At 42.9% G+C, this 22,515-nt stretch overlaps 1 long non-coding RNA gene and 7 other non-coding genes across 11 annotated transcripts in view; all 8 read left to right on the top strand.

The window, feature by feature from the left end:
• The first annotated feature begins 1,701 nt into the window (after positions 1-1,701).
• The window catches only part of LOC143935429 (uncharacterized), a 41,796-nt gene continuing 20,982 nt past the window's right edge, over positions 1,702-22,515 (top strand). The window contains exons 1-12 of one of the 4 annotated variants that reach the window (XR_013263519.1): positions 1,702-1,790; positions 4,633-4,689; positions 5,755-5,806; positions 7,162-7,218; positions 8,431-8,478; positions 9,961-10,013; positions 11,588-11,641; positions 12,675-12,717; positions 15,435-15,485; positions 16,172-16,228; positions 17,288-17,374; positions 17,467-17,484. This is a non-coding gene — a long non-coding RNA (uncharacterized LOC143935429). Of the gene's footprint in view, positions 1,791-4,632; positions 4,690-5,754; positions 5,807-7,161; positions 7,219-8,430; positions 8,479-9,960; positions 10,014-11,587; positions 11,642-12,674; positions 12,718-15,434; positions 15,486-16,171; positions 16,229-17,287; positions 17,384-17,466; positions 17,485-22,515 lie in introns of those variants that run through there. The other 3 variants (XR_013263518.1, XR_013263517.1, XR_013263520.1) reach the window with 3 other exon arrangements.
• LOC143937630 (small nucleolar RNA SNORD65) lies at positions 5,549-5,621 on the top strand. Its single transcript, XR_013263719.1, has one exon. It is a non-coding gene; the product is annotated as a small nucleolar RNA SNORD65 (small nucleolar RNA).
• LOC143937618 (small nucleolar RNA SNORD49) lies at positions 7,022-7,093 on the top strand. The gene has a single exon (XR_013263709.1). It is a non-coding gene; the product is annotated as a small nucleolar RNA SNORD49 (small nucleolar RNA).
• On the top strand, positions 9,489-9,561 carry LOC143937631 (small nucleolar RNA SNORD65). The gene has a single exon (XR_013263720.1). It is a non-coding gene; the product is annotated as a small nucleolar RNA SNORD65 (small nucleolar RNA).
• Positions 11,390-11,462, top strand: LOC143937628 (small nucleolar RNA SNORD65). The gene has a single exon (XR_013263718.1). It is a non-coding gene; the product is annotated as a small nucleolar RNA SNORD65 (small nucleolar RNA).
• Positions 12,447-12,519, top strand: LOC143937627 (small nucleolar RNA SNORD65). Its single transcript, XR_013263717.1, has one exon. It is a non-coding gene; the product is annotated as a small nucleolar RNA SNORD65 (small nucleolar RNA).
• On the top strand, positions 15,218-15,290 carry LOC143937632 (small nucleolar RNA SNORD65). The gene has a single exon (XR_013263721.1). It is a non-coding gene; the product is annotated as a small nucleolar RNA SNORD65 (small nucleolar RNA).
• LOC143937619 (small nucleolar RNA SNORD49) lies at positions 16,032-16,103 on the top strand. The gene has a single exon (XR_013263710.1). It is a non-coding gene; the product is annotated as a small nucleolar RNA SNORD49 (small nucleolar RNA).

Below are 22,515 nucleotides of genomic sequence, written 5' to 3'. Positions count from 1 at the left end.
ATGGCTTCCCAGCAGGGTTGCTGGCTGCAGGTTTCACTGCTGAGTGTCTGTTACACTCTCTTTCACACTGCCCAAAGCCAACACTAACAAACCATACCCTCCACCCCCCACAAACGCATACAAACGGGAGAGGAGAGAGGGCTTGATCTGCACCTCTTCCCCCCAATCCCTACCCCTCTGTGTCTGCCCACACTCCAATCCCTGGCGCTGTGCCTCAGAAAAGGAAAGTTGGGGCCGGAAATTTGAAGTCCAGCAGCCTCAGATCCATCTGAATGAGAGGTGCTGACTGCCAAGGGGTGTGTGAGCTCACCATCCATCCCTGTCTCTGAATGAAGTCTCTCCCCTTCCCTCTCCTGCCTCTGAGTCAGTACACTAAGTCAAATCAGGGTTCCCAGAGCACCCCTTACATCAGACTTACCCTTTACACCAGTGTTTCCCCTTACAGCAGAGTCCTCTCCGTATATCAGAGTACTCAGTGTTCCCCCATAAATCAGGGTTCACAGAGCATCCCTTATGTCAGCGTCCCCAGAGTTCTCCCTTACATCAGAGTCTGCAGAGTCCCTGCTTACAGTGAAAGAGAACTCTTTCACTGTAAGCAGGGACTGTAAGCAAAAGGGGGGCCCCGCGTTCAGAGGTAAAAGGGGAACTCTGTGGACTCTAATGTAAAGGGGGACTCTTGTTATTAACTTCATATGATTAGAAATGTTATTTAGTAGCAAAATATATGTATAGCTTATACTATAAAAAAGAAAAAACTGTTTGGGTTTGACTTGAAGAAAAGGTGGCAACCCTAAATCCCGGGCAATCCGGGACACGTGGGCACCCTACCCCCCTTAGATAAAAGTGATCTTGCGGCGAATCCGCCATAGAGACCACTTTTATCTTGTGCCGGCCGAACATGAGGATACTGGGGTTATGGCAGCTATCTGCTGCCATAACAACGATATCTGTCCCCAAATTAGGGACGTACATTGGTGTGCGGCAGTCCAGAAGTGGTTAAGAAAGGTCTGGATTCTTTCCTAAATGTACATAATATAACTGGGTAATAACCTTTATAGATAAAGTTGATTCAGAGAAAATCTGATTGCCTCTCGGGGGTTTCAGGAAGGAATTTTTTCCCCTGCTGTAGCAAATTAGATCATGCTTTGCTATTTTTTATTTTGTGCCTTCCTCTGGATCAACTGCGGTTATAGGATTATATATACAGGACTATAGATGTGTATATAAATATATGTATTTTTTAATTTATTTTTTAATTGGTTGAACAGGATGGACTTTTTTTTTAGCCAGGCTAACTATGTAACTATTTATTGAAGGGATTATGGCTACCATTAGTAAATTCCCCTCAAGGTGCCTCTCACATAAAGCTCTGCCGCCACCCAGTGTCCAACTTCTAGTACTACACACTAGAAAAGTCCAGCGTAATAAATCTTTCAAAAATATCAAAACACGCGGCGCTCTTCTCATACAGCTCTGCTGCCACCCAGTGTTCACCTGGTAATACTACAGCCTCACGATGTCAATTATGTCAATTTAACCGTGACTGTTTTTCTCGATTGAACACTGTTGTATCCCGAAGCTGCCACTTTTCAAGGACTGAAATTGTTTCGATATGAAAAAACATGAATTAAACAATAATAAGAAGCGTCAATGGCTGACAGATGAGGAGACTACATTTCCCAGAATGCCGCAGTCGGTATCGCGAGAACTGTGTGCGGGATTTGGGAGCTTTATAATGGAAGGGCGAGGCTTGGTGAGATCTCTTCCGTCCTCATGGCTGCCAGGAGAAGGTGGGTGATCATTGGGTGCTGGATGGGCTGTGCTTTGTGTCTATAATCCTTTCCATTGCATACTAATGTCCTCTATAACGATTGGGTGTTATGAATAAAGTTGGTCATTCACCTTCCAATGTGATTGTACGAGCTTCATAAATCCCAAACCTGGTAGCAGTCATCTCACCATGTCATTGGGGCGGGACATTCCACTACATACTTCTAATGGCGCGTTTAGATCTGTCATTAGACATTTAGTGCGATCAGATTGCATTGTGTGTGGTCTGCAGGAAGGTGGCCATGCATGCTTTGTGTGCTCTCCATGAGGTCTCTCCATGAGGTCTCAGGATATGTAGTGCAAGGAGCCATGTCATTGGATACTGCTCCTTTAGATTGCATAGCTTTTGTCACATTGAAAGCTGACCATACACTATGCAATCTGAGGACAAGTGTGACCAATCCATTGCTTGTATCCAGATAGAATGGGCTTTGTACTATGTAACTGATGGTGGCCCTAATGCAGACCATGCACTGTATATGATTGTACAATCTCCTAGATCTGCCAGCTATGTAGTGTAAAGGTCTATGCATTTTGGCATAGTGTGGTCAGCTTTAATCTCAGATTAGATAGTGTAGGTAGATGTGCTTATGTTCCTGTGTGCATAGGCCCATTACAATTATTGGGTTGTAGTTCAGTTTAAAAAAATTAATAAAAATTGTACTGCACTTTTTCCAGCTGCCATGTGCAAGAGGCCTAAATAGTCAGAACTTTTTCCTTCTCTACTGTTGCCCCCTACTGGCTGTGATGTATAAACCTGTAGCTGAGACAACACTGTTCTGGGGGCAAAACAAGACCTTCCTGTCTCACCAGGAACCGAATGGTCAATCTGAGCAGCTCTCATCTATATATATATATATATATATATATATATATATATATATATATATATATATATATATATATATACACACACATCTTTGTTTTCTATATGCAGTTTCCTCTGACTAGCATAGTTGGAGATCCTTGGCCCAATTCAGCCAATCGGGATTCTTTTTGTTCATAGAATACAAAGCTGCCTATGAATGGCTGAGTGCCTCTCAAAGGCTACTTTCACACTTTGGGTGCTTTATCATTTTAGTAGCGCTTTTAACCCCTGCTAGCGGCTGAAGGGTTAAAATGGCCCGTGTTGCAGTGCTTTGGAATCGCTGCCCATGCATTACAATGGGTATCAGTGGCTTAGGAGCACTGTGTACATCACTCCCAAAGATGCCGCTTCTGTTCCGCAAGCACACCACCTCAGTGTCAAGGCACATGAGCTTTCGCACATGGCAGGCAGTTTTTAGGTGCTATTTTTAGCGCAAAAAGCCTAAAACTCCGTGTGACACTAGCCAATAGGGGAGCAACGGATCTTCACTGATCTGTACGGGTCAACCGGTTCGGATCAGCACACCCTGCGCTCCACTGCTTTGGTCTTAGAGCCGGTTCACACATGGGCGACTCAGATCCGACTTCAAGTCGCCCCAAGTCACCTCAGGTCGCACAACATGTAGAAATCAATGTAAGTGAATGAGAGCTGTCTTAATGCACACTACTGAAGTCGCTTCGACTTCAGAAAAGGTTCCTGTGTGAACTGAGCCTTAGGAAAGGCTGCAGCTTTGGCCTAGCTCTGGAGCGGCCATCTTGGTACACCCGATGGCCATTTACAATGTGATCTTTGTCAAACGACGGAGCAATCACTTGTAAACTGGCGTCATGATGCCTGTTTCTCTCCTGTGTAACTAATCTGTACAGTGAAGATCAGATGGAAGCGGCGCTGTAGGCTGGATCTGTAGTGCCCACAGCGCTGCTCTGAAAATTGCAGTCACATCCAATTCATGCCAAACTGTACTCGGCCAATATTGCAGTGGGCGAGAGTATGGATATTGCAGTGGGAACTTTATGGTGGTATTTTCACAGGTTTTTGCTGATCCGAGGAATGATCTGTGTTTTTTTGATCCGTTGCACCTCTAGTAGCCAAAGCAACATTGTTCTGGGTGAGACGGGACGGTCTCCTTACTCCCAGAACACAATGCTGTATATAGCTGAGGCTATGTAGTTTGTATAGTGCACACTGAAGATTCATCTGTTATAGAATGAAATGGCTTGGGCCAGCTTGGCTCGAACTATTTAAAGTAAACCTGGACATCAGCTTTAAACCTTTTGTTGTATGTATTGTACAGCATGTTAGACTTGTGGTTATGGGTGATCAAGCAGTGGGAGTTGTCTGGATAGGATGTTCACTAGCCAGATGAAGGCAGTGTGGTTCTTCTACTTGTAGAACAGTACTTGGTATCCACCTCCTATGAAGGTCATGGATTGGTCTCAAATGACTTAAACCTTTGGAGGACTCCTTGGGCATGGGTACATTGCATGCTACTATAGGGAGACTGCTCTATGGGCTCTCTTCTGTGTTGGTGTAATGACAGCTATTGGGCCTCATTCATTCCATTATGCTCCAGTAATGTACGTTGTTGTGGAGATATGATCTAGACTAAAATTCCTGGGCATCTTTTCAATACAACTGATTTGGAACGTATGGGTGCACCCTTGGTGTGAACTGGCCCTAAAAATGCATGCACAGTGTTTGTCATGTATGACAATGGCTCTAGTTCACACCAGTGTGGCCAACTTCTGCACCAGAAACTGACTAGAACGTCACACATTGGTGTGAACTAGAGCCATTGGAAAACACTGTTTTTAGTGCAGGGAAAAGGTGAACTGAACTGCATCTGCTGTGAACTGGCCCTTAGTGATTTCATGTTTTGCTTAAATGGGACTATTTTTGGTGACTTACAGCACTTGTCCATTTACTGTTAACAGGCATGTGATGGACCTCATGAGAAGCATAGCAGAAATGCTCCCGGGATGATGCTGTTGGTATGTTTTTAATTTGTATACTTCCTATTTTGCCAGAAAAGACAAACGTCAGTCCATCAATGTGGAAGTCTGCCCCAGCTATGCGTTGGTGGACCCAACAACTTGATTTTCCCACGGAATGCCTTGGGTTAGGTTTAAGCCAACCTGTACAGGTTTAGTTCAGTGTTGGTCCAACTAGATGCACATGCTTGGGCTTGCTTTTTTTATTTTTTTTTAAGGGGTATGGCTAGGAGGTGGTGGATCTTGGGTTGTATTGTACATTAAAGGTTAACTACACTTTTGTGGGGAAAATTTGGAATGATAAAATTCTTTCCTACCTGGAGGTTTTGTGTACAGGACGCCCTGGAAAATGTTTCCTGATGGCTCACTGATCTTCCTAGGAATCTGCACTAAGATAAGTCAGATTTTTGGCATCCCCTGCAACTTTGTCGTTTTTGAGATTTCCAAATGGAAATCGCATCTTCAGGTATGCAGGCCCTGCAGCTTTCTTCATTGGAGCCCTGCAGGTACAGCAGCTGACACATACAGATTCACACTGTACGTGGACACAAAGTTGTTCCTTCTGAATAACGAAAGGTAGCAGTCTGCAATTGTGAAAATCCTTGCAATGTACATTGATCACCCAAATTAGAGTGTTCCCCAAAAAAGTAGTTGCTCTTTAATTCTACTTTTAGTGGTGCAGGGCTGTGTAAGATTTTTCCTGGATAAATGGAAGCATTTTCTATGATGGCTTGATCAGTGACTGGTGGACAGTCTGGCTCTGACGACATGTGACACAGAACCATACCTGATCCTCACAGGGAGGTCTGTACATGGTTCTGTTGGCAGGACTTGATCTCAGGCAGATATAACGAGTGTGCGGTGATGAAATTAACCTAAAAAGAGCTGGAATTACCGTCAGATTGTTGGTGGTGAGAAGGGTTCTTCTGAGCACATTCAGTTCTGTAGAATTCATTAGAAATGCTTAAGTGTAAATTGCCCACATAAATGGTACCAGGCTTTCAGAAAATGCAGTAGAATAAAATGCCATCTGGATTGTCTTACACTTTGTTTTGTTCTCTTCAGGTCTGATCACTTGGAGTTTATGATCTTTCAGATCTGCCTGTTTATGATTGTGGTAAGTTTTACATGGGTATTACATAAACTAGCAGCTTTGAAGTGTAACTGAGCTCTGTTAAGGTTCTACTTGGGCACAAATACCCTTTCTAAATGTTCCCAATAACATGGCAAATCTTTATTACTTGTAATGTGCAGACTGGAGAGTTTTAAGGTTTTTGCTCTTCTGTAAAGTTCTCAAACATATTTTTTTTTAATAAGCTTGTTATACTTGCCTGTTCTGATGGATTAGGTAACATGCTAATGTGTAACTGAAGTGACATTTTGTTGCTGCCATATTGCTACACTCCACTCTTCCACCATAAGGATACACTGAGAAGGAAGGGGAAAGCGGACATCTTGTTACACCCAACTGAGTTTTGCATTTTTTAACTGTAAACAGTCTATATAGTGAACTACAATACTTGGAACTCCATGTAACTGTTTAGCTGTTGAATTTTTAAAAGCAGCAAACTTCTGTTCAATTAGCAAACCTGTGAGATCAGCAGGCTTGCCTCTTAGAAATCTGACGATTTAGATGTTGAATTTTAAGTACTGCTTCACTATATAAACTCTTTACTGTTAAAAATGTAAAATTCAAAACTCCAGTGGGTGTAACAAGATGTCCACTTGCCCCTTCTCAGTGTATCCTTACTGTGGAGGAGTGCTGGGTGTAGCAAGATGGCAGTGACAAAACGTTAGATTCGGCGACCTGTCAGAATGTGTGACGGACACCTGCTTTGCACAAAGCAGCCCCGTCCTTCTTTTCTGTGCCCCACAGGAAGCCATTTCCTATGGGGGTACTTGTGCAGGCTTGAACCAAGACTTACTGCCTGCATCTGTAGACACATGGCCTGCCCCTTGTCGGCATTTGATAGTGGGAGCCAATGGCTCCCACTATCTATCTGCCCTGTGAGGATGGAGGAGCTGCTGCTCCTGGGCACAGTGTTGGGTGAAATCAGGCTCATGTAAGTATAGGGACATTCTATGTCACAAAAGGTTGACATTTTTATTTTATTTTCTCTAATGCATTAGATTAAAATTCCATAAGCCTTTAGAATTGCTATGTGGAACCATTCCTTCCCCAGTGTATATCCCTTTAATCTAAATGTATAATGCTTGGGGCAGTTAGTGGAGCTCAGAAACATGTAGGTCATCCTGAAATGTAAAGCTGGCAAGAAGTGAGTTCAACTGCCACCAGACAGAGCTGAATTGAGTCTTGGGTGGATTTGATGTGTCGTGTGATGAGATTCGGGATATAGGAAGTGCCGTCAGATGCGATAACTGACGATAATATCCTGTTCTGATTGGCACTCATTGACTTGTGTTGGTAATGGTGTATAAATTCCTTGCCTTACTAGCTTTGTCCTGTTACAGGAGGATGAAAGCCTGGCAGTGGATGTCGGTCCAGCAAGAGATGACCAGTCATGTCAGGTAATTGTGCTGTCTATTACCACTTTTGTTTTGTGAGCCAATGATGCTTGTTATCCCTGTCTGATTTCAGTCATGAGGACGCATTCTATTACTGATGGCTCTGTAACTGATCGCATGCATGTGCCTGATTTTTGCAATGTAAGGTTTTGTAAAACTATGCATTTAGACATTTCAGTAGTATTGAAAGACTATTCTGCATTATCAGCAAATATTGGCTTGAAATGAGCAAAAAAGTATAAGGCGCAGAGGTGTTCTGCGGGTTTGCGTTCTGTAAAGCTCCTGAAGTCAGAATGTAGGCATGCTCCCACATAATGGTCTATAAGCTGAGTAAGACAATTAAGGGTGTAAGTGTTGCAGGATTCAGATATGGGTTGGCACTTCTACAGCTGTTGGAAAGATCTAGCCATGTGCTTCAGGGGCTTTGTAACTGGAAGAGTAAAAACTGTGCTGCAAAGGGAGCATCACCTGTTATGGTGGCAAGAAATCTAACTTTTTTAATATATTGAGAAATGCAAGATGTTGCTAACATTTGAGTTGGTAAAAGTTGCCCTTCGGCACTTTGGAAGCTCTATAGCAGTGGTCATCAACCCCTGTCCTCAAAGCCCACCAACAGGCCAGGTTTACAAGATGACTGAAATTCTAGTCTGCATCTCCCCAAGGTAATACATGAAACCTGGCCTGTTAGTAGGCCCTGAGGACAGGATTGTCCACTGCTCTATAGGACTAACCATGAGAATGGTTCAGGGGTGGAAGTGAACTGCCAAGTGCTGCAGATGGCATATTGTCCATTTTTGTACAGAACAAGAATTGTGGCATGGTTACTGATATTCTGTATGAGTAGATCTGATTAAACTTCAAAACTTTCCTGTTTCTATCTCCCTTAAACAGTTCTGTTATGGTGGAAGAGCTGTACAAATTGGCAAGTGCAGTTTTCTAGTGTTTCCCAACCTGTAAGATTGGGGAATCGACTCAAATACTGTAGACCTTTTCTGGTGGGGGTTATTCTACCCACCTGGCCTCTTGTGTGGTGGGTTTAAAGCTTTTCTCCTACAGTGGTCAAGTGATGTCTTCCTGACAGAATGAACGCTGGTTTATACACAAACCACATTATTGGGGAATATGCAAGACTGCTTACTTGCAGTTTTATTGGCAAGAAGGTAGCCATGGCAGTGGTTCATTAACTTGTAGTAATGGGACTTTTATTCTTTGCAGGAACTTCCATAATGAACACCTGGGTGCCCAGCAACATTCCGTATTAAGGTATAATTCTCTCCTGTTTGTCTATTAAAGGTCATCAGTGATATTTTTCTTAGTAATTCAAAGCTCCTGGAACAGCTGTATAAGTCTGTAGACTTCCATCTTGCATAGAGCTTGCTGTTTGACATTTCAAATGTGGACAATTGCATTTTGGTACTAGACATGACAAATACATTAGGGCAGCTCCCCTATGGGGGAAATTTAATCACTTTCAATATGCAACACTAAAATTTATTGGAAAATACAATATGGCTTTCCAGAGGTTCTGTACACAACTCCCTCAAATGTAATTTCCTTGTGATTGGCTCCCTGACTTTCCCAGAAGTCTGCACAAAGATGTAAGTCGCATTTTTGGCTCCCATTCAGCAGAAATCTCATTTGAGATACTAGCAAATGGATATTGCATTAAATATATGCAGACCCTGCAGCAGCTGATTATAAAACTCCCATACAGATTCACCCTGCATGTGGGTACAAAGCTATTCCTTCAGAATAACAAAATATAAATCTGCAACAAAATCCCTGCAATGTACATTCTTCACTAAGAAGTTTGTTGCAAGAAATTCTTTAGGGCCAATTCGCACCTCGGATACATTCTGGATTCCCCCCCACAGCACACATGGTTCCAGTGCATTTTTGATACAATTTTGCTAGGTTGCAGTAGCTCTTTTATTTTCTGCACTGGTGTGAACTAGAGCATTGGAAAACGCTGCAAGCATTTTTAGCATAGAAAAAGCGAGCTGCACTGGTGTGAACTACAGCCATTGGAAAACATGGCATGTATTTGTGCACAAAAGCACACAGGACTGCATCTGGTGTGAACTAGCACTAATTCTTAGTGGTGCAGGGTGTGAGAATCTTGCCTGGATAAATAGATGCATTCTAGGTAATGGCTTAATCAGCGATTTGTTGGACAGTCTGGCTCTGGAGACATAACGGAACCATAGCTGATGCTCAGAGGTCTGTACATGGCTCTGTTTGCAGGGCCTGATCTCGGGCAGATATAAGGAGTGCTGTGATGAAATTAACCTAAAAAGAGCTGGAATTACCGTCAGATTGCTGGTGGTGAGAAGGGTTCTTCTGAGCACATTCAGTTCTGTAGCATTCATTAAATGCTTTTTCTGCTTAAGTGTATATAATCTCCTGCTTAAAGGGTAATGACTCCCACTGCTATCTTCCCTGTGAGGGGAGAGCCGCTGCTCTCAGGCAGTGCTAGGTGAGCCTGATCTCACCCATGTATAGGATTACATCATAGAAGGGGTTTCACCTTAGGTTAAAAACCCTTACGCCTTTAGAACCACTTCATAGAACCATTCCTTCCCAGTGTATGTCACTTTAATTGAAATCTATAATGCTCGGGGCAGTTGGTAGAGCAAAGCGCATGTAGGTCAGCCTGAGATGTAGGAAGCTGGGGTGGGTCCAGTGTTGCACATATTAGGCCAGCGGTTCATTAACTTGTAGTGATGTGACTTTTATTCTTTGTAGGAACTTCCATAATGAACACTTGAATGCCAAGCCACGCCATTCCTGGGTTTAAGGTATACTTCACCCTCCTGTTTTCTTAAAAGGTCATCAGTGATATCTTTCTTAATATCTGTTATTCAAAGTGTCTGCAACAGCTGTAGAAAGGGCCTGTGGACTTCCATCTTGCATAGAGCTTGCTGTTTGAAATGGCAAGTGTGGACACTTAAATTGTTACTAGACAAGGAATACATTAGGGCAACTCTACCTTTTATGGGGTGAAACATTTAAATGTTAAAAACGACCATTCCTTTTCAATATGCAATGCTAGAATTTTCTGTGAAATGCAATAAAATATGGCTTCCTGGAGGTGTTCTGTACAAACTGTTTACACAACTCCCTCTGTAATTTCCTTGTGTGGCTCACTGACTTTCCCAGAAGTCTGCATAAAGATGCAAGTCATATTTTTGGCACCCCTGCAACAAATATCATTTTTGAGATACTAACAAATGGATATTGCATCAAAATGTATGCAGACCCTGCTGCTTTCTTCATTGGAGCCCTGCAGAAGCTTATAAAACCACTCCCCTACAGAGTCACTCTGCACATGGGTACACAGCTATTCAGATTAGCAAAAGTTGGGAATTGGTAACAAAATCCCTGCAATGTACATTGATCACCAAGAGGATTTTTTTTTTTTTTGAGAATTGCTCTTAAAGTGAATGTAAACCCACTCATCCTTTCTAAATTACTGCAATATTGGTTATCTTGGAGGCTATACATGCCTCCTGCATGTATAATCTGTCAAATGTCTCCCCTGTCTGCTATGAGACTGGAAAGATTGCAGATTTTGTGGGTGGAGTTGATGTCAGATTCCCCGCCCACCTCTACACTCCCCTTATCATGCATTTTCTCCTGTGTATTACTTACACTGAACTTCTGCTATGATCACTAACATCCAGTCAAAACCCAGAAAAGTCCCCACATGACTTCAGCATGCCAAATCATGCTGAGGTGTGGAACAACCAATCCTTGTAGAGCAGCAGAAGAAAGGAGTGGGAGGGAGTTAAAATAATGCATGTCTTAGGCTAGTGCACAAGATGTGTAAATCGCCTGTCGCTCACAGCAAGGGGGCGGATTTGATAGCTTTTTTTTTTTTTTGTCAGGATTTCTCGCTGAACAATAAGGATTGCTCAGAGCTGGATTAACTTTGTGGCAAGACTGGGCTCAAATGATTATGACAATAAAAAATTGGGTTTACATCCACTTGAAAGTCTGCATTCTCAGTAGTGCAGGGCTTTGTAAAGTCTTGTCTGGATAAGTGGATTAAACGTTTAATCAGCTGTTTATTGGACAGTCTGGCTCTGGAGACATGACAGAGCCATAGCTGATGCTCAGAGGTCTGTACATGGCTCTGTTTGCAGGGCCTGATCTCGGGCAGATATAAGGAGTGCTGTGATGAAATTAACCTAAAAAGAGCTGGAATTACCGTCAGATTGTTGGTGGTGAGAAGGGTTCTTCTGAGCACATCCAGTTCTGTAGCATTCATTAAATGCTTTTGTTTAGTAAGTTTAGGTGGGGTGGGTCCATTGTTGCATATATTAGGCCAGTGGTTCACTACATTGTAGTAATTGGACTCTTATTCTTGCAGGAACTTCCATGATGAACTGTTGAATGCTAATCCACACCGTTCCTGGTTTTGAAGGTATACTTCCCCCCCCCCCCCCCCCCCCCCCCCCTCCTGTTTGTCTTTAAAGGTCATCAGTGATATTTCTTTATCACAGTAATTCAAAGCTCCTGTGACAGCTGTAGAAAGAGTCTGTAGACTTCCATCATGATGCTTGCTGTTTGAAATGGCAAGTGTGGCCATTTAAACTGGTACTAGCTATGACAAGGAGTACATTTTAAAAGGAACTACTTTAATGGGAATACATTGGCATGTTATCATTCCTCTTCACTATGCAATGCCAGTTTTTTTTTTTTTTTTTTCTATAAAATATGGCTTCCTGGAGGTGTTCTGTACACAACTCCCTCTGAAAATGTAACTTGTGTGGCTCACTGATTTTCCCAGAAGTCTGCATAAAGATGCAGGTCAGATTTTTGGCACCCCTGCAACAAATCCTTTTCCATTTTGGGGGGGAAAAAAATTGCATCTAAAGTTATGCAAGCCCTGCAGGTGTAGCAGCTAATTATAAAGCCGTTCCCTGTGCACATGGACACAAAGCTATTCCTTTAGAATAATAAAAGGTAGAAATCTGCAACAAAATGCCTGCAGTGTACATTCCTCACCAAGAGGAGTTTTTGTTGAATGAATAAACCTACTCTTTAGTTCTACATTCTCAGTGGTGTAAAATCTTGCCTGGATAAACATTTTATGTGATGGCTCAATCCAGTGATTTGTTGGACAGTCTGGCTCTGAAGACACGTGACAGAACCATACCTGATCCTCACAGGGAGGTCTGTACATGGCTCTATTGGCAGGACCTGATCTAAGGCAGATATAAGGAGTGCGGTGATGAAATTAACCTAAAAAGAGCTGGAATTACCGTCAGATTGTTGGTGGTGAGAATGGTTCTTCTGAGCACATCCAGTTCTGTAGCATTCATTAGAAATGCTTGTTTGCTATGTAATTGCCCACTTGGTACCAGGCTTTCTGAAAATGCTGTAGTGGAATAAAATGTAAAATGCCATATAGGTTGTCTTACACTTTTTTTTTATTCCTTTTTTCTCCTCTTCAGGTCTGATCTCTTGGTGTTTCTGATCTAGATCTGCATTATTGAGGTAAGTTTTACATGGGTATTACATAAACTAGCAGCTTTGAAGAGTAAATGAGCCCTGAAAAAGATTATATTTGGGCACAAATACCTTTTCTAAATGTTCCCAATAACATGGCAAATGTTTTACCTGTAATGTGCAGACTGGAGATCTATAGGCTAAAGGTTTTTGCTCTTAGTTCTGTAAAGTAATTGCCAACTTATAAGCTTGTTATACTTTGCACAGAGCAGCCCTGATCCTTTAGTGGTCCCGCTCCTACATCAGGATTACTTTTACCTTAATGGGGGGGGGGGGAGGAAAGTCCTTAAGCCTGTAGAACCATTCCTTCCTCAGTGTGGGGGTTTTTTCCCTACCAGTTGGAGCAACGAACCACATGTAGGTTATCCTGATGTGTGGTAAGCTGGGAAGAGACAAGCAAACTGCCACCAGACAGAGCTGGCTTTGGTTTTCGGTGGCTTGATGTGTTGTCACTGAGATTGGGGCTATAGGAAGTGCTGTCAGATGCGATTAATCTATTCTGATTGGCACCCAATAACTGTAGACTTCCATCTTGCATAGAGCTTGTTTGACACGGCAAGTGGACATTTACATTGGTACTGGACTTGTCAAGGAATACATTAACCACTTGAGGCCCAAGCCTATTTTACAAGTTAAAATCACATTTGCTAGAAAATCACTATATATAATTTTTGAATTAAAAAAGTTTTTGGAAAAATACAAGTTTGGCTTTTTTGTTATGCCAAGTGAAAGGAATGTAAACATCCCTTGTAATAAAGAAAAAATGAAGGACCATAATGTGAGATCTAGGGCCAAAGACCTCAGATCTCACATTTACACTTTAAAATCAGAGGCTGTTGGGCACATGTGATGTCACTCTGGTCCTCCAAGGGCATAGTTGACTGGGGTGGCCATCATGCCCTCACTGGACTTCCTGCCCATTAGGCCCCTTCCAATGGCTTTGGTAAACAGCGGGTGTCTATTGGGATGCAGCAGGGGGGCACATCTCCCATGAACGTGATCTAGCAGCAAATCCCCTGTGGGGAATTTAAGTGGACCACCCACTGGAGAAATGCTGGGGATATGGCTTCCTGGAGGTGTTCTGTACAAAATGCCCCTGGAAAATGTCACTTTTTTTTTTTTTTTTTTTTTTCTTCCTGCTTTTCCCAGAAGTCTGCATAAAGATGCATGCCTGATTTTTGGCACCCCTGCATAAAATGTAATTTTTGGTCAACTACTCCAAATAAAAAATTGCACCTAAAGGTATGCAGACCCTGCAGTTGCAGCAGCTGATTAAAGCCACTCCCTAAGGCTGCTTTCACACTGCAGCGGCGGCGGTAAAGCGCCGCTATTTTTAGCAGCGGTCTGCGGGCGCTAGCGGGGTGGTTTTAACCCCCGCTAGCGGCCGAAAAAGGGTTAAGCCCGCAAAGCGCAGCTGCAGCGGTGCATTGCCGCGGTGTCCCATTGATTTCAATGGGTAGGAGCGGTGAATTCACCGCTCCAAAGATGCGGCTAGCAGGACTTTTTTCACCGTCCTGCCTCCAGCTTTCACACTGGAGGGAAAGGGGCCGGTTTTTTACAGGCGCTATTTTTATATACCACCCCAGTGTGAAAGCAGCCTTACAGATCCCCTCTGCACATGGACACCAAGCTATTTCTTCAGAATATCCAGATTCTGCAACAAAATCCCTGCAATATACATTGAGCACGAGGAGTTTGTTCCCAAAAGTTGCTCTTTAATTCTATATTCTCAGTAATAACATGATGGGAAAAGGGGAGGGGGAAATTTTGGGACTTTAAATGAGGTCATAGCCTCCATCCCTATCAGATATAAGATATAAAATTAAAAACAAGAGCTAAGCGGGACTTTAAATGAAGTACGGGGTCTTTTATTGAAAAAAAGGAGAAATATTGTTATGCGATTATATGATGCGACAAAATTACATGTATATTAAAGAGGTGCACAGACAGACACATTATTAACATTGACATTTTGTTTTATATAATCTTACTGACCAATACAGAGTAGGTTATAAAAGCGCACCTCCATTATATACATAAGACAACCAAATATGGAAATAAATTATATTTATTTATTATTTAATTTATTTCCATATTTGGTTGTCTTATGTATATAATGGAGGTGCGCTTTTATAACCTACTCTGTATTGGTCAGTAAGATTATATAAAACAATGTCAATGTCAATAATGTGTCTGTCTGTGCACCTCTTTAATATACATGTAATTTTGTCGCATCATATAATCGCATAACAATATTTCTCCTTTTTTTTTTTTTTTCAATAAAAGACCCCGTACTTCATTTAAAGTCCCGCTTAGCTCTTGTTTTTAATTTTATATCCTATATTCTCAGTGGTGCAGGGCTCTGTAAAAATACCTTTTTATGTGATGGCTTAATCAGTGATTTGTTGGACAGTCTGGCTCTGAAGACACCTGAGAGCCATACCTGACTATCACAGGGAGAAGTCTGTACATATCAGATAGGAGTGTGCTGTGATGAAATTAACCTAAAAAGAGCTGGAATTACCGTCAGATTGCTGGTGGTGAGAAGGGTTGTTCTGAGCACATCCAGTTCTGTAGCATTCATTAGAAATGCTTTGCTGCTTAATGTAGAATTGTCAACTTAAACAGTACCAGGCTTTCTGAAAATGCAGTAGTGGAATAAAACGTCATCTAGATTCTTACACATTTATTTATTTTCTCTTTAGGTCTGATCACTTGGAGTGTCTGATCTTTAAGATCTGCCTTTTTTGCTTGTGGTAAGTTGTATGTACTGTGCTCACTGCAGAGCTACAGGGCTAAAGATTTTTGCTGTTTCCTGTAAAGCAAAATTAACTTGTTTTTACTTGACCACTCTGTACATTGGCTTTGCACAAAGCAGCCCAATACATTTTCTGTGGTGCCCCCACAGCAAGCAATTTCCTATGGGGGCTCAAACCTAAGCCATGCTGCCTGCATCTGTAGACACAGCATGGCCTGTCAGAATTTGATAGCAGGAGTCATTGGTTCCCACTGCTATCAATGTGCCTTCTGAGGGAGAGGAGAGCCATTGATCTCGGGTATGGGGCTGGGGTGAGATTGGGCTTGTGTAGGCATAGGGGAGCCTTTATGCATTAAAGTAAATATCTTTTAGCCTATAGAACCATTCCTTCCCCTGGTGTACGTCCCTTTAAATATATAATGCTTGGGGCAGTTGGTGGAGCAAAGCATATGTAGGTTTTGCAGTCCTGGGATGTAGGAAGCTGGCAAACAAGCGCAACTGCCACCAGACGGGGCTGAATTGGGTTTTGGGTGGATTTGATGTGTCATGTGATGAGATTCGGGCTATAGGAAGTGCCGTCAGATGCGATAACTGACGATAATATCCTGTTCTGATTGACACTCATTGACTTGTGTTGGTAATGGTGTATAAATTCCTTGCCTTACTAGCTTTGTCCTGTTACAGGAGGATGAAAGCCTGGCAGTGGATGTCGGTCCAGCAAGAGATGACCAGTCATGTCAGGTAATTGTGCTGTCTATTACCACTTTTGTTTTGTGAGCCAATGATGCTTGTTATCCCTGTCTGATTTCAGTCATGAGGACACATTCTATTACTGATGGCTCTGTAACTGATCGCATGCATGTGCCTGCTTTGCAATGTAAGGTTTTGTAAAACTATGCATTTAGACATTTCAGTAGTATTGAAAGACTATTCTGCATTATCAGTAAATATTGTCTTGAAATGAGCAAAAAAGTATAAGGTGCACAGATGTGTTCTGCTGGTTTGCATTCTGTAAAGCTCCTGAAAGTCAGGGTGGAAGCATTATGGTCTATAAGCTGAGTAAGACTATGGTGGGTTGATTTACTAAAGGTAAATGCACTGCAATTGCTGTAGATCTGAGGGGAAGCTCTGATTTTATCCAATTGTTTACAGTCAAATGCATTTTCCTTGCACATCCCCCCTGCAGATCTACAGCAACTTCATGGCAAAGTGGACTTGCCTTTAGGCTGGGTTCACACTGCTACGGTGACTAGATCGGATGTCATTCGCACTGTGGTGAAAATCGCACCCGTCCCAAACTCGCACAGGACCCTTATTTTTGGTCTGCAGCAGAATCAGATCACATGGGTGTTCACACCATGCGATCCGATTCCTGTCAGTTTGCAGATCGCACTGCGATGTGCAAACTGATCTGGGGGTGTCATTAACATTTCACTGACACTCCCAGCAGTTCGCATAGGGCAGTGTGAACTGCTGCCAAGAGGCATGCGATGCAGATTTGCAGCGTTCCCGCATCGCAGCAGTGTGAACCCAGCCTTAATAAAACCCCATTGAGGTGTAGTTTTCATGATTCGGATATGGGTTGGCTTTCCAACAGCTGTAGAGGAGCCATCTACCCATGTGCTTTGGAAGCGTCTGCACAACTGTCACTTCCAATCTGTGCACTCTTTAATGACTGCAGAATATGCCTAACACTTGAGTAATCCAGAAATCTTTTACTAAAACAAAATTGTATTCGATGAAATACTTGATCAAATAGTTTCTGGATGTGTATACTAATGCCTGTTTACTTTTTTATAGGTGGAGCAGCTCTCATCTAGGAATACACGTAAATCCCATCTTGCAAAGATGAAGGCTTGTTTTGATTGATTCATAATAAAGTAAAATGTGAGCTAACAGTTTCTGTGATTTTATTTATTTTTTCTTTACTAAATTGTCAAGTATTTATAATTTTCCTTCCATGTCATTTTTCTTCTAAGCCTGCAGAGCATTACACCTATGATTGGCAGATCGTGGATGCAATGTTAGGAGCCTGTAGACTCTGCTGTCTGCCTTTTATGACCAGACGGCTAATGAACTGCAGGAAGATTAATTAACTACAAGAGCACTTATCCACACCCTTACAGTTTGAGACATACAAGGTGTCTGCCACAATGGCTGATGGTACTTGTAGTCTGTTCATTTACAGAACTCCTGATGTGGCTATGTGATCCATGGGGGGGCGGATGCTGAATGTTGCACCCTAAGGCTGCTTTCACACTGGGGCGAGAGCAGCGTCGGCGGTAAAGCGCCGCTATTTTTAGCGGCGCTTTACCGTCGTTTTAGCGGCGGTGTGCGGGCGCTAGCGGGGTGGTTTTAACCCCCGCTAGCGGCCGAAAAGGGGTTAAACCCGCCCGCAAAGCGCCGCTGCAGCGGCGCTTTGCCGGCGGTATTGCCGCGGTGTCCCATTGATTTCAATGGGTAGCAGCGGTATAGGAGCGGTGAATACACCGCTCCTTCACCGCTGCAAAGATGCGGCTGGCAGGACTTTTTTCACCGTCCTGCCAGCGCATCGCTCCAGTGTGAAAGCCCTCCGGCTTTCACACTGGAGTTAAAGGGGCCGGTTTTTTTCAGGCGTTACACATGCGCTATTTATAGCGCTCTAACGCCTGAATACCGCCCCAGTGTGAAAGCAGCCTAAATGTAATTTGTTCAGAAAGGTGAACTTTATCTTTTGCAAATGTCTGCATAAGCATGTTAACTGCTTGGGTAATGTTCTAAGAGAACATGCTGTCACTGGGAAATGGTGTCCTCTTGGTCTGAAGCTTGCATACATTTATTAATCAATGATTCCTTTTTTTTTTTTTTTTTTTGGGCCAATGTGTGGGGAAACTGACTGGGGGGTGCATCTTGACACTACCCAGAACAGTCTGCCATGTGACTGTTACAGGTTTGGGAAGGTGCTGCATGTATAGAATTTACTGCACTTTACCTCCTGAAACAGCCTTGGTGTGTATCCTGAAGGGAGGTCTACAATACAGAAGACTGGGAGCTTGTCTCTAATGTTGGTGCACTGAAACAATGGAATGGCAGTTTGTCATGAGAGCAGTTAAACTATGGACATCCACTAAGTGCTGAAACACTATTGGTGCATCTGCACTTGGCTTTTAGTCTTGTGCTTCTATGCTGCACTGTTCCTAAGTTCAGTTACCAATCGGCTCTGCCTGCTCTACTAAAGTTGATTTTTAAAGGGGCGTTGCAGTTGACGCAATGCTTCATATTTCTGAAGCACAGAGTTCATGCATTGCAATGTGCCAATCTCTGGCACACTCCACACCACCCCCTCATTGCAGGGTAAAGGGAGCAGCTGCTTGCACACTAAAACTGCATTTAGTATATGGGTACTGTGAATGAGCCCATAATTTTCAATTGTGGGCTGGGTGTCGGCCCTGCCCATTGGCCTTTGCTGAACTACTCCTACAAAGCAAATGTAATAAATGACTTGGTCCAAGATGAAAACCAGATGCCAATTGTGGGTGTTTTCAATTGTATCCCAACAGATGCACAGTAGAATCAGTGATGTCACTATAACATAATCAGGAGAACAGTATTGCTTATCTTTTACGAGCATTTCCCTTGTAGACTCATCAGAATCTGACACTTTTTAGATTTTTGGAAACTGTTCCTGCTGTGTGCTGTTTGCTTCCCATTGAATCTCACTACTGTTTTGCCTATCTCAGTGGTGGCTGGACAGGGTTGTACACAAATTATGCCCATCCCATTGAGGTTTTGAAACCACATGGTTACAGGGCTGTGATGTGGGCTTTTCAGTATTAATTTGGATGGTGAGTAGGCAACTTAGTAGCTTGTCAACTGCTGAGTCACTAGATAGCTTTTCAGAGGGCTGCTACAAATGTAAATGACCCCTTATGGTTGACATACACACTTTTTTGCTTATGTGTGATTTCATCAAATGGGCTTAACTTCCTTTCTGGTCCATTGACTCGGGTTAATCTGATCTAAATCAGCCAGGGCAGCAAAATGCTCAATTGTTACATTGAAAAACAACACTGATGCCTTATGAGTTTGATCAGATTGTTTAGTGTAAACAGATGCAAATGATTTACAGTTGTATCCAACTATTGCTTGATCCTCTCTGATCAATTAAGTTGACTAGATTGCTTATTCCTATCAACAAAAGATTTAGCATTTATCAGTGGCCATCATAAGGGTTATGTGAGTTAACAGATCGGTATATCAAAAAAGATTCACAAGTGAATGAGATGACATCACTAAGAGAGCAAGGGGAGGTAAAATCCTTATCGGTAGAGCCCCAAAGGGAGGAAAGTAATACTGGGAGTATGCTATAGGCCCCAAACTTGAGGGGGACCTCCTATCTCAACTTGGATTAGCAGCAAGAATGGAAAGTGCCTTTATAAGCAGATTTTAATTATCCAGACTGGGTGGAAGGAACCATGCATTCATCTAAGGACAGGATTAGACTTGAAAAAACGTAACATTAAGGGACCAGATGGCTTGCACCCAAGGGTCCTTGAACTGTCAAGGAATTGTCAGTCCATTTTTCATTATTTAGAAAAGGTATACTAACTGGAATGGCACCAGCTGACTGGAGCAAAGCCAATGTAGCACCAATACTTAAAAAGGGCCAAGATGCATCTCTGGAAATTAGACCAGTTAGCCTAACATCAATTCTATGCAATCTCTTGGAGGGTGTAGGGGACTATACAAGATTTTAGTAATGGCAATGGTATCATGAGCAGTAATCATGAGATTCTTGCCAAACTAATGGACCATATGGTGAGTACATGGATTGAAAACTGGCTACAGAGGATAGTGATGGGGTGGAAAGTGTGTGTGGGGGGGGTCTTTAAGGGTTCTGTCCTAGGACCAATACGGTTTATCCCATCCAAGTTCATGAATTAAACAGTTCAATCTTTGTGGATGATGCTTGGCTGGGCATTAACTTCATAGGTGGGAACCTTGCAAGAAGATCTGAATAAATTAATGTGGTGGGCAAACTACATGGCAGATTAGGTTTAATGTAAAATGATGCATTTTGGGTGGCAAAATATGAATGCAATCTACTCCCTGGGGGAAATCAATGCTGGAAAAGGACCTGGGATCCTAGTAGACTCAGCAATGGCAAGCAAACAGAATATTGCCAGTGTCGAAGGTATTGGAAATGAGTGACGGAGGGATCCAAGCTGGATTTAAAAAGCCTCCACAACCAGTTCCATCCACACCACTGAGGCTATAGGATGGTACCTGGGCCTTGCATAGAAGAATTGGGTTTTGCCTGTAATGTTTCACTTTGAGAGCTGAATTCTAGGAACCAGGACTTTATTGTCTTGCTACAGTACCTAAAGCTTGTCCTGAGGGGTACTATACAGGTCCAATAGTGGAACCCTTATTAAAAGGGACCTGGTCTTTGTAGGTTTAACTATGCTGCCTGCTGTGATTGGGTAAAGTTTGGATCTGTCTGTTTTTTGGCAGTATCCTGCAGCGATGAAAAGGTGTAGGAGAAAAAGCATAGAAACTGCAAGCGGGGTTTCTTCTTGGCTAAGACATTTACTTGCCATACAAAGCAACCCTTCTCAAGGAGATGGTATCGCTGCATGGCAACAGCAGCCTCTTCTCCTCCTGGTCTGTCTCCGTTCTGAAGCCATCTGTGCACGCATGAGGCTGAGGTCTTTTGCGTTGAACAGAGGAGGGAGGGGTATGGCTTAAGAGGTCGGCGTTGTGTGCGGACTCGGCATCCTTGGAAAGCACATGGCACACAGACAATCGGGTTTACACCTGAGGGGCTAAAGCTGATACTCTAGGAATTAAAAGTGTCTACCAGAGCAGCTGAATCAAGGCTGACACAGGAGCACATGAGTGTACACAGGCATTTTCAGTAAATTAAGACATTTAGCATCAGATTAATCTATGCTGCCATTGTTTTTCATACTATTGCTCAGCAAATAGAACAGTTCTAGGAGTCCCTCTGCTTTTGTGCTGTGGCTTCCAAGGTCATTACTAAGGCACCAAAGGTTCCACCCCAGGTGCTGGGAACTCCAACCATACCTCCACACTGTCATCCTCTCCAGAGATGCCAGATATGGCAAGCCTGGGTGAGTCTTTGAACTGATTGGTGCAACTGCTTCTCACACTACATACAGCCCCTGTATATATGACTGAAGATGCATTCTCCTCTGCCCTGCAGGGTTTAGAAGGAAGTTTAGCGGCTTTATCCCATCTTCGGATAGGAAGCATGCTAGATCACCCCTTTCCCACCTCAATCCCTTTACCGTGGGGGCAAGATGAGGTATTACCCACAGGCAATCACGTAGAAAAATAAGCAGATTTTTCCTCTGCGGAGGAAACGACAATTGATGACCCTTATGCAACCTTGAAATCTGAGAGATTGATGGTACAAACTCTCATGGAGATGGTTCATTCCACTTTCATGCTACCCTTAACAGTCAGCTAAAAGTTCGGTCCCTTCCTTGGGTTCTTTAAAACCTTTACAGCCTCTTCATGCATTACTAGAAAAGCATTTTTTATGCTGAATAGGTTTTTTGTTTTTCCCCTCTAAAGAGTTTCTCAGTTCTCCAGTCCCATGGAGGAGAGTCACAAAATATGGAAAGTACCAAGCAATAGGGGCTGCGATTTCCAGCATAACTTGTGCAGTAGACAATGCATAAATGCTTAGAGATAAGTTATTAAATCTTTTTTTCCTGGCAGGTGCCGTTCTCTGCCTGCAGTTGCTGCAATAGGCATCTGTCAGTCCCCAAAGGACCAGTTCAAGAGGTCCCTGCGTAGCCAAACTACCAAGGGCGCTATGTTTTGGTATAGACGCAACAAAGGGACTCTATCCACCAAGTGTTCCGCTTTGCGCTAAAGCACATGCATAGGACCCTGTGGTTAAAAGGGTTGGTCAACCAAAGCAAAAACTGACTAGTTTTCCCTTTCATGGGGAGTGACTATTTGGGGAGAATTTGGTCAAATGCATCTACCGTATATACTCGAGTATAGGCCGACCCGAG

This window comes from Lithobates pipiens, unplaced genomic scaffold (genome assembly GCF_037356315.1).
Source record: "Lithobates pipiens isolate NorthernLeopardFrog02 unplaced genomic scaffold, aLitPip1_a1.2 Scaffold_28, whole genome shotgun sequence".
Classification (NCBI taxonomy): Eukaryota; Metazoa; Chordata; class Amphibia; order Anura; family Ranidae; genus Lithobates; species Lithobates pipiens.
The sequence above is the reverse complement of the archived record's forward strand: the minus strand, read 5'-3'. Positions and strand labels throughout refer to the sequence as shown.